Below are 11,533 nucleotides of genomic sequence, written 5' to 3' on the forward strand. Positions count from 1 at the left end.
TTTGGTCAATGTTCTGGTTGAATTTGTGCACTCAGACTACACTTGCTTTACGCCTGTTCTCATTGATTGCATCTCTCCTTCAATTCTATCTAGCTGTTGACCAAATGCAGTATGGTCACTTGAGTTGACCATATCCTGAGGTTTCTGCAAATAAAGAGGTTGATAATTAGTATTTTTATCTTCATTCAAACTATTACCTCCTCTTTGGTTTCCTCCCCATCTCAGATTTGGGTGATCTCTCCAGCCGGGATTGTAGGTATTTGAATAAGGGTTTCCTTCCCTATTCTCTACACTATTTACATCCAAAGCAAGATTGTTGACATAATGGAAGAGCAATTTGTCTTCGCCACACATATACAGTTTATTAGTAGACTCAATACGATTAAGTCGATCCACTAATTGTTGATACTTATCATCCTCCTGGATCACTTTTACCATAGCAAGTTTTTATCCATATATGAATCTATCAATGGGTCACTGACATGACTTCAATGCCATGTTTTCAATTATTTCATACGCATCATCGTACGTTCTATTCATGAGGGCTCCTCTTACTGCTCCGTCTAGTCATGATCTTGCATTCACATCTAACCCATTATAAAATACCTACAGTCGCATCCACTAAGAGAATCCGTGGTGCGACCATTTTTTAATCAATGTTTTGAAGTGCTCTCATGCCTCATGGAAACTTCCCCTTCCATCTGTCTAAGGACAGCAATCTCTCTTCTAAGTTAACTCGCTTTACTAGTAGGGAAGAAATTTTGCAAAAATTTTCTAGTGAGCTCATCCCATGTCATGATAGACCCTGGTGCTTGTGAATCTAACTAAGAAAAGGCATTATCAATAAAAGAAAAGGGGAACAACAGAAGACAAATATCGTCATCAATAACCTCGTTATACTTAAAAGTATCACAAAGCTGGAGAAACCATTTTAAGTGTTGACAGATAGGAAATATCAATTTTGGATTAATTCCCACCTTGATGACTTCCTACGATTGTTAGGCCTAGGGTTTAAGTTCTTCCTTTCCCAAACAGCTAATCCGTTGAGTAACCCTATAAAATAGTTAACAGATTATACCTCAACTCGCTAATCCCCCATAGAAGGATTAGTTTCTCATGGTTTTCATAAACAATATGGAATTGATGTAAAGAGAAAACATGATAAATGAATTGAAGTGTAAAGTTTAAGAAAGCACCTGATTTATATTAAAGATGAAAATGAATCCACAGAGTTCGACTATCTCCACAAACCAGATCTCTCAAAATAAAACAACAAACTGAAAATAAACCTAAAACCTAATAAGAAAGAAAAACAAAACTGAAATTTAAAATAAAAATTATAAACTATGTAATTGGTGTCTATAACATGTGACAAATGAGCCTATTTATAGATTTCAAGTGGATGTCGTCCTTAAACGTACGTTAGCTGTCGTTCTTGAGTTTTGAGTTTGATTATTCAGAGAAAAACACCACATGGCACGTGTTTAATTCCTGTCTAGAGTCGATGTTGCGACACACTAGGACCTATGTTGTGACATAATAGTTAGTATACTCCTCTTGGGATATCTTCAGGGGTATGTCGCATCACTCTTAGGCTGTGTCATGACATCGGAAGTGGTTTCATAATTTTCTCCATTCTGCTCCCTATGTTGCAACATTGATCATTTCGTGTTGCAACATAGTGACCAATGTTTGTTTATTTCACCTCCTAATGGTCTCCTACACACTTACAAAGGAAATTAGTTCACTCTTAGGCCTCATTTGGCCCCAAAGGTCAATAAAAGACTTAATTTGCACATTTTATTAACTTAATGAAAACTTACGAAAACATAACTAAAACCGAATGGAAATACTTGCTTTGAAGCTCCTAAAGTGCAGAAATTAGTTTAATTTGCAACACTGAATTACGGCAGATCAAATATTGAATCAAAACTTACTTGTGCCTACTTCCCGTAAGTGCAATGCTCATAGAAACGTAACTTACCAACTTTAGTGTCTTTTAGAAGACCTTTTTTACACAATGTTGTCATACCAAAGTTTGGTTAATTCAAAATATATGGAGAAAGAATCATATCTAGTTGTCGCGATGTCATAGTGGTCCTCATCAAGAATCATGTCTAGTCGTCGCGATGTCATAGTGGTCCTCGTCGTGATGTAGAAACAATTTCAGCTCTTCTTTGGTAATTGCAGTCGCACCAGTTACTGTTGACCATTGCAGAACATACAGGCTGCCCTTTTTCTATCTTCTCATCACAATGAGAGCTCTACGAGAAACCTTTAAGTTGTTTAACTCAATAGTAATCTTAGAACCATTGAACTCCAAAATTCCCAATGAGATGAGATTTTTCTTTAAATTGGGTGCATACTTGACATCTGGTAGTGTCCAAATGATTCCATCGTGCATTCTGTTTTGTACTATTCCAATTCCAATTTTCTTACATGGAGAATTATTCCCTATCAACACAACTCCACCTTCATCTAAATTGTACGTGGAGAATTAGTCCCTGTTGGGACACATGTGTTAGGAGCACCCTGGATCTAGGATCCATTTAGAAATAAGTTTAGAGCTTTTTCTTGTCGACACCAATAAAAAATCATTATCTCTTACCTTGGCTACACTAGCATCAGCAACTTCTACTTTCTACTTACCTTTCTCATTGTTTTTGGCATCCCTTTTATTCTTATTCTAAAGTTTGTAACATTTTGCCTTAACGTGGCCTATATTCTTACAATAGCCACATTGCTTGTCTCGGTTTCTGGATTTTGATCTTGACCAAGACCTGCTATGATCTGACTTTCTAGATTATTGTCTGCCCCTTGCAACTAGAACTAAAACATGCCTGTTTGACTTCATATTTGGGCTGAACTCGTTATCGAGTTTATCTTCACTCATTATATTTCCCTTCACATCTTCAAATGAGAGATTATCTCTCCCATAAATCAAAGTTTCCCTGAAAGTTTTGTAAGAAGAGGGTAAAAAATATAACAACGTAGTCTGATCCACATCACTGATATTTCCTTCGAGATTTTTTAGATCATTTAGAAGGGTAACAAATTCACTAATAAGAACTCCCCTTCAGCCTTTCAGAACATGTAGAGACGTTGTTTTATAGCTAACATGTTGGCAAGATATTTTGTCACATATAAGGCTTTCAATTTCCTCCATAACGCAGATGTTGTTTTCTCTATCAAAACCTTCAATAACACATTATTCGTGAGACATAACTGAATAGTAAATAGAGCCTTTTCATCAAGATCTTCCCATTCTGATTAATCTATATCCGCGACTTCTTCCATGTAACGACCTTTTTAATATCGTTCTAAATCAGTATTGTCATCATCTGGACTTACCACAAGCTAAAATTTGTAATTCCATTGAACTTCTCAATATCGAACCTTGTCCCAGCCATATCTGAATGGGTTGAATGTGAAAATTGAACAAAGCTCTTATACTAATTTGTTAGGGGATAAACCCATATAAACAATGAAAAAGTAAAATAAATGAAGAAATTAAAAAGATCAAAAACACAAATGTTGCGTGGAATGAGTCCTCAAAAGAGGATAAAAAACCACGGGTAAAAAGAAATTTCACTAATATATAAAATGAGTACAAAAGATGGAGAGAATCAAAAGAAAAACCCGAAGCCCAAAAAAAACCCTTCAAACTCAAAACAAAGAATTCTCTCAATCTGTATATTTTCTGTTGTATAAACCTAAGGTAGCTAAGGCCTATTTATAGGCTAAAATTTGTAGCTTTTATGACTAAAATATCCCTATGTTAATCAAAGTTTAAGTGGAAAACTAAAACAAAGTTTAACTGAGAGAACAAAATCGAGAAACTTGTAGAACACGCTGCCATGTCATCACATAGCATTTCTTCGCCAAGATGAAGAACGACCAAGTCGTCGGACGAAAGTCTTCTTCTAGTCGTAATGTTATCTACTCATCGGGATGAGGATTCTTACCTAGTTATGACGTCACTCACTATTTTGGTCGAATGCAAGGCATATTTCTACATATAACATGATTTTTGCTTCAAACAAGCAGCATCATAAGTTTCATTTTAGATCAAATTTATTGTAATCCTATCGGTAATAAAGAAACCAACTTGTAAGAAACCAAACAAGATACGAAATAAAACTTAATTCCAAGAGATATGCAGTAGGTCGCAACAAAATTTCCTCTGCAAAACAATTTTTGGTCTTTCTATATTGAAACCCTATTCTCATCCACCAAACCATCGCAAAGAAATAATTTACTTAATGGTATTTGATACTAAAACCCCATTCTTATCCCTTGAACCTTCGTAAAGCCATGATTTACTTAACAATATTCAATACTAAAACCCTATTCTCATCCACACCTCCATAACGCCATGATTTACTTAATGACATTCAATACTAAATCCCATTCACATCCACCGAACCTCAACAAAGCCAAAGTTTTCACCACACCTCGATATGCATTTACATGCCTTACCGAAGGAATTAATCATGAAAATTAATCGTGCAATTTCACATATAGCTTGTCCAAAATGGATAGCATTAAATATGACAAAGAAACATTGAAGTTCAACCTATAGCCCCACCTTCAATATGACTAAAAATTAAACATCATTTAACATATTAAAATAATTTTTTTACATCTTTAATCACATGTAACTGTAACGCTTAGGTTTGTGCAAGTGTACACAGTCGTTATCAAGTAATGAGTAAGTATTGAGTTATCATCTCCACAGGAATTGTATTTGTGCTAAGTCACTTAATTTGTAAAATTATATTAACAATTTCGCAAATAAAAACACAATATAGTTGAGAAGTGGTGATTAAAATATATTAAACTAAATGCAATGATCCCTAAGGCAAATTATGCTAAGTATGAAAACTATATGAATGAAATAGATTTTAGTAAAATTAAACACAATTTGCAACAATTATAACACAAATAAACTAGGAAGATTACTTTAATTAAACTAAATTTATTATCAACATGCTTAATAATATTGGAAAAAAACATTCTATGGCAACTCGATCTTTCATGAGTTTGGAAACCACATTAGGTCCTTTCAGAATCCTTTACTTAGTAAATACGCATTTTACTGATCCATATTTACTAAGGGTTTCTTAGCATTCGTGTGAGGTAACAAGGACGTGTTAGGTTAGAAACAATTTAATCACACAAATCTAAAAACTATGCAGATAACAGAGCTTGGATAGAATTGTTATACAGCCTACAATTCAATCGGGTTAGGATCACTCAGCTAATTCAGGTGCATTTCAATCACGTATGAATGAAATACAGACTTGGTTTTAATTGAAAACATGATCGATTGAGGCACAAACATTATAAGCATGAATCAAATAAATATTATTTAATCAAAATAATCATCCTAGCTTAAATAACATTAAGCTATCATTGTTGTAAATAAGAACAAAGAACACATAGCAAACATCTTTAAATTAAATTTAAAGAAATGAAAGATTAAACCCAATTCAGAGTGGTTGTCACCCAAGACTCTGACTGCTGAGGCTCATTCGCTTCTTTGCATTGCTCCTTTGCTGGTGGCTCTCCAAGGTGGCCGACCAAGGGCTCTTTAAGAGGCTTAATTGCTAAAATGCTTATGCAAGGATGATGAAGTGGAAAGATAGCTAAAAGAGTTGAGAGAATGATGAATGAGTGAGAAATGATGGGATGAGGGATGATTGAAAAAGTGAGAAATGAACTCTTATCTATAGGTGAGGCAAGGGAGCTAGTTTGCAACAAATAGGAGTGTCCATCTTTTGAAATTTCTTCCAAGGGTGGCCAGGTATGAATTGCGGAAAGGTGCCTGATTTTTCCTTGATTTTTGGTCAATTTGAGTGCCACAACAACTCAGGACTAAGACTCGGTCACCAGCAAATCTTCGGGAAAATCTCTGATTTCTTTAACTCTTCAAGAACTTTGTGTAATTAAACCAAAAATGGTTTATGACATCCATGTGCAGCCAAATTTTGGGTTGACTTGGTCCCAATTTGGACGGTTTTGCAGTTAGAAGAAAATTCTCAGACCTGTCCAAAAATAGTAGATAGTTTAGAAGACCAAATAATATAATTTAACCACTTTAATTAATCAATTAATTAAAACCCAATTTATTAATGAAATTTTAAAATGAATTATTAAATACAATTTTATATTTTATTATTTAATTTAATCATCAATACCACTTTATAGCTTGAAAATATAATATGCTCAAATTAATATAAAATAAGCCATTTTATGCATGAAAACTATATAATAAAGTATAAAACACATTTTAATAATTTATATGTCCTAATTTCATATTTTCGCATATTTCATTAATTTATTAAACAATTACTTGGTTTTACAACAAATTTAAGTAAAAAGGTGATGAATTATATAGGAAAAATCCTATAAATTTTTTAGTTTACACACCCCCAAACTTAAATCATTGCTCGTCCCGAGTAATGTTCATGCACGCACAAAGTCTTGCTATAGCAAATTTGCTAAGAGTGTAAGTAGCATCAATCTTTGTCTCATAATCATGCATCAATAAATTCATACTCATAAATATTTTTTTATTAACAAGTAACTCATATACAAACATTTTGAAAATTTTATTCTAATTTTCAAGATATATCAACATGGATCATAGTTTGCATGTATGTCACAACCATAGATAATATTCTTCATTCAACACAATTTCTCATCAATCAAGCAAAACAATCATAAGACTTATTTATGATCTTCATATGTTGAACTTAATATTTCCTCTCCACTAATATAGGTGTCATAATCATCAAATAAATAGGTCTTTTATAAGGTTGTAATGGGGCTCGGTTAAAGGTGGGGATTTTAAGAGATGGGACATTACGGTTTCAAAATCTTAACCTTTAACTTTGTCTTGTTTTTCTCATAATACAACCTTTTTCTTTAAGTGAACCTTTGGAACACCCCGAAACTTATTTTGAACTCAAGCTCATACATATTTTTCCTTTTCGGAGACTAAGTAAACTTTTCTTCGCTATTTCTTTGTCTTTGTTGTTGTTGTTTTTTTTAAGCATGAGCACATACATCTTTATGAAAATTTCCTCAAATTTTGATTCCCAAGACAACCTTGGTTAAGATAGGTGCACAAAATTAGGACAATTAACAAAAAGATGGTCACTGGCTTGTAAATAGGCCTTAAAACTCAAAATTACAGTTTCAAGGGTCTAATCTCATCAGGTTGGCTTCAAAAGGCTCAAACAATCTAAAGAAAAATGGTGCCTATATGAATTTAAATTTTTATGTCTCCTAGGATTTCACCTCAAGAAAGTTACTAAGTCAATTCTAAAGATATAAACCTTCATGCATGTCTAATCTCAAGAGAAACTAAGTTTTCGTGGAAAACATTACCTAAGACTAAGATCATAAAAACATTCCATTTTCCATGATAACATACAATCACTCAGATAAAATCATCATTCATGCTTGCATACAAGCTATCTTATTGAAAATAATTTCTCTAAACATTCATTTATTAAAACATACTTATGAAAGAAAATATTTTGAAACATACTTGAAAACTTTAAAAAATTTGAGCAATTCTTTGTCTTACCTCCTCTTTAAAAAGAAGCAATGCCCTCATTGCAAGAAAAAAGTAATGAATGAAAACTGAACACCAGGTAAGGTTGTAAAGAAAGAGAGGTGAGTCATTAAGACTGCTTAAATACCAAGTCTTCCCTAATAACCCAATCCTAGACATGTTCATTCCCATTGCCACATCACTTAGTCTTTTTCTTTCTAAAGAAGTACTTATTCATGCTTGCTATGTTTTATTTTACAAAAATTAAATCCTAATTACTAAAGAAATAAATTCCTAAAGACCTAAAGAAAATTAAATAAATAACAAGAGAAGAATCCCCCCTTTTATTTTTCTAACTTATTCCCTTTGTCGTCTTTAGCTTCATCTTCGCTTGCATCGTCAGTCTCTTTCATCCATGTCTCAAAGATAACATGTGGGAAGTCAGGAACAAAAGTATTAGAGATATTCTTAAAAGTATTTCGAATTGAATCATCCCTAATTTTTGCATATTTCCAGTAAGTCTGTTGCTGATTGTGCATGAACTTGCACATATCCATCAAAATTGACTACTCTGATTTCTTTGAAGTACTTGCAGAAGTCGGCATAGGAGTTGTATATTCAGGTTTAACACTTAGCTTGACTACTTCTTCTTCTGGCTCAACCCTAGGTTCAGGGTTTTCAGCTCCTTCAACTGGTTGACGACTATTTGGTTCCTTATCAGATTCTTCTTCTTCAGTGTCTGTAACTGAATCAGCTTCAATTTCAGTTTTATTTATTGAGTCTTCGATTTCTGGTTCAGTTGGTTCTTCTTGTTCGCCTTGGTTCAATTTCTACCAACCTTTCAAGATCATGACTTGTAATACACCCTTGGACATACTGCCCTTTAGATTTGCTTGTGTTTCCACACGGGCCCTTAAACAAAGTGAAGTGATTAATGATAGGAAATAAGCACTTCCTGCCTTCTTTTTATCACAATCATGAATCTCCTTAAGGATAATTTTTCCAATATTAATGGATTTTTCTGTCAAAATTGCATATAACAAGAGCATCCGTTCCATCGAGATGGTGGAACTAAGTGAGATAGGTATAAAACTGTAGCGAACAAAATAAAACCATACCTTTGCTACTGGTTTCAAGTATTCTTTTCAACAAGATGGCTCTCATACTTTCTTATAATCAATTGGGATCCCGGATTTGTCACAACATCAAGCACTTGTTGAAGAAAATCCCAATTGATATTGCTCATCATAGGATAGTACTCATCTTCTTCAACATCAGGTAAATTAAAAAAATCATTGATGGACTTAGAAGTAAGAGGTACCTTTTTCTTTCGAACAATGACTTCAATAGCATCTTGCGTAGTCAAACTAGCATAGAATTCTTGAACTAGTTCATCATCGAGAAGTGACCGAGCATCACAGAATCGTTCCCATTTGAGAGCATTGATTATCTTTCTAATTGGCACAGGAACAACCATCACATTATTGCTCTTCAGGTTAAAACCTTTTTCCGGCATCTTAGGTTGATGCTTGAAAATTGAATCAAATCACTCTTTCACTTCTTCATCAACCACAATTAGGTTTCTAGGAGTAGTTTTTGACGATCTAGTTCTTTTGCGAGACATGGTATTTTCCAAAAAATTCAGTAGAGTTTCTACACAAGAGAGAAAAGAGAAATCAACAAAGTTGGTATAACTTGCTACGGTAAAAATCTTGCGACAGCAAGGATGGTGCAGCGGCAACCTCTTTGTGGTTGCAATAGGGAATTTCGACAAAAAGAAAGAAAAGGACTAGGGTTTCTTTCGAGATTTGAGGTTGACGGCACAAAAGGGAGATTTAGGGATTTTTAAGGATTTTTAGGGTGTAAGCAAATTGCTTTGAGGGATATGAAAATTAGTAGAATGAAGAGGGGTTTATATAGGGGAAAATTAGGGCAACATGTAGCAAAAATATGGCTACAAGTAATGGGTGTGACGACAAGGCATAGATTTTTCCCTCCTTTTTGTTGTCTTGGGCCTCAAACTTAGACTGTATATTAAAAAAACTGATTAGTACTTGGGCCAAATTTGACCCCCTTTATTAACATAAAAATTTAAAATTTAAACTGAACAAAATGAAACTTAAAAATTTTTAATTAGAAATTTTTTTCTTAACAAATTACATTAAATTAATTCCAAGGAAAGGTTTGAGGGGTCAGAGCGGTCCCGCTTAAGTTCCAATCTCCTTAGAAAGAATTAATTAAAGGTAATAAATTAAGAAAATAAGTTCTAATTATTTATTTATTTACACAATGAGTTCATGAAAAATTAAGGGTCTGTTAAGATGAGTTAGGATTCAATTCGCTCATATTCACCATCCCAGTAGTGTTTTTTAAACGTACCTCCATAATTGTCATTTAATTCAATAGCTCCATAAGGATAAACTCGGTAGATGGTATAGAGTCTTTTCCATCGGGATTTTAGCTTCCCAGGAAATAAATTCAGCCTTGTATTAAACAACAACACCTTCTAACCTTCTTTAAACTTGCAAAGTTGTATATGAGTATCATGTCATCTCTTTGATCTTTCTTTACACATTTTGGCATTCTCATAGGAAAACAACCTCAGCACTTCCAACTCATCCAGTTGTAACATCCTTATCTTACCGGCTTGCTTAAGATCAAAATTTAACTCCTTCAAAGCCTAGTGAGCTTTGTTCTCCAATTCTAATGGCAAATGACATGCCTTACCAAAGACTAACCGATAAGGAGTCATTCCTAACAGAGTCTTAATGGCTATTCGATAGGCCCATAATGCATCATCGAGCCTTCAAGACCAATCTTTTCTGCTAGGGTATACTACCTTTTCAAGGATACCTTTGATTTCATGGTTCACTCTTTCAACTTGCCCATTGGACTGGGGGTGATAGGTAGTAGCAATGTTGTGCTTCACATCATATTTTTCAAGCAACCACTTAAGCCATTTGTTCACAAAGTGAGAACCTTCATCACTAATAATAACTCTTGGTGTCCCAAATCCTGTAAACACATGCTTATGTAGAAATTGCATGACTACCTTAGCATCATTTGTAGGGTATGTTTCAGCTTCAACCCACTTGGATACATAGTCCACAACAACTAAGATGTATTTTTGTTCTCATACGAAGAAGGAAACGGACCTAAAAAGTCAATGCCCCATACGTTGAATAATTCAATCTCCAAAATATTTGTTAAGGGCATCTCATTCGTCCTTCATATATTTCTGGTTCTTTGGCACTTATCGCAGTTCTTTACATAAGCGTAAGCATCTTTAAATAATGTAGGACAAAAGAAACCTACTTTCAAAATCTTTTCTGTAGTACATGAACCACCAAACTGTCCCCCACTTAGAGATGAATGGCTATGATATAAGATCTCAACAATCTCACTTTTAGCTACACACTTTTGGATTATATTATCTGCACACTGTTTAAACAAAAACGGATCCTCCCAAAAATAATATCGACTGTCATGAAGGAATTTTTTTTCTTTGTTGGTATGTCATTTCTCGAGGAATTATTCCACATGCAAGATAATTAGCAAAATCAGCAAACCAAGGTGTTCCATGAATTTGACTCACCTCAAATAAGTGCTCATCTGGGAAATTCTCGTTGATAGGCACACGTGATAGAGTTACCTCATCTTACTCTAACCTCGACAGATAATCAGCTACTTGATTTTCAGCACCTTTTCTGTCTTGGATCTCAGGGTCAAATTCTTGGAGTAAAAGTATCCAACGAATCAAACTCGGTTTCGCATCTTTCTTCGTGAGCAAGTATTTAATGGCCGCATGGTTAGTAAATGCTGTAACTTTGGTACCTATAAGATATGAGCGGAATTTTTCAAAAGCAAAAACTATAGCAAATAGTTCCTTTTCAGTTACCGTATAATTGAGTTGGGCTCCTTTCAAGGTTCTACTTGCATAGTAAATGGGGTGGAACACTTTATTTTTTC

The 11,533-nt window shown here is 34.1% G+C and overlaps 1 non-coding gene across 1 annotated transcript; it reads left to right on the plus strand.

The window, feature by feature from the left end:
- The first annotated feature begins 628 nt into the window (after positions 1 to 628).
- On the plus strand, positions 629 to 734 carry LOC128042113 (small nucleolar RNA R71). The gene has a single exon (XR_008197320.1). It is a non-coding gene; the product is annotated as a small nucleolar RNA R71 (small nucleolar RNA).
- Positions 735 to 11,533: the final 10,799 nt, after the last annotated feature.

This window comes from Gossypium raimondii, chromosome 6, assembly GCF_025698545.1.
Source record: "Gossypium raimondii isolate GPD5lz chromosome 6, ASM2569854v1, whole genome shotgun sequence".
Lineage (NCBI taxonomy): Eukaryota > Viridiplantae > Streptophyta > Magnoliopsida > Malvales > Malvaceae > Gossypium > Gossypium raimondii.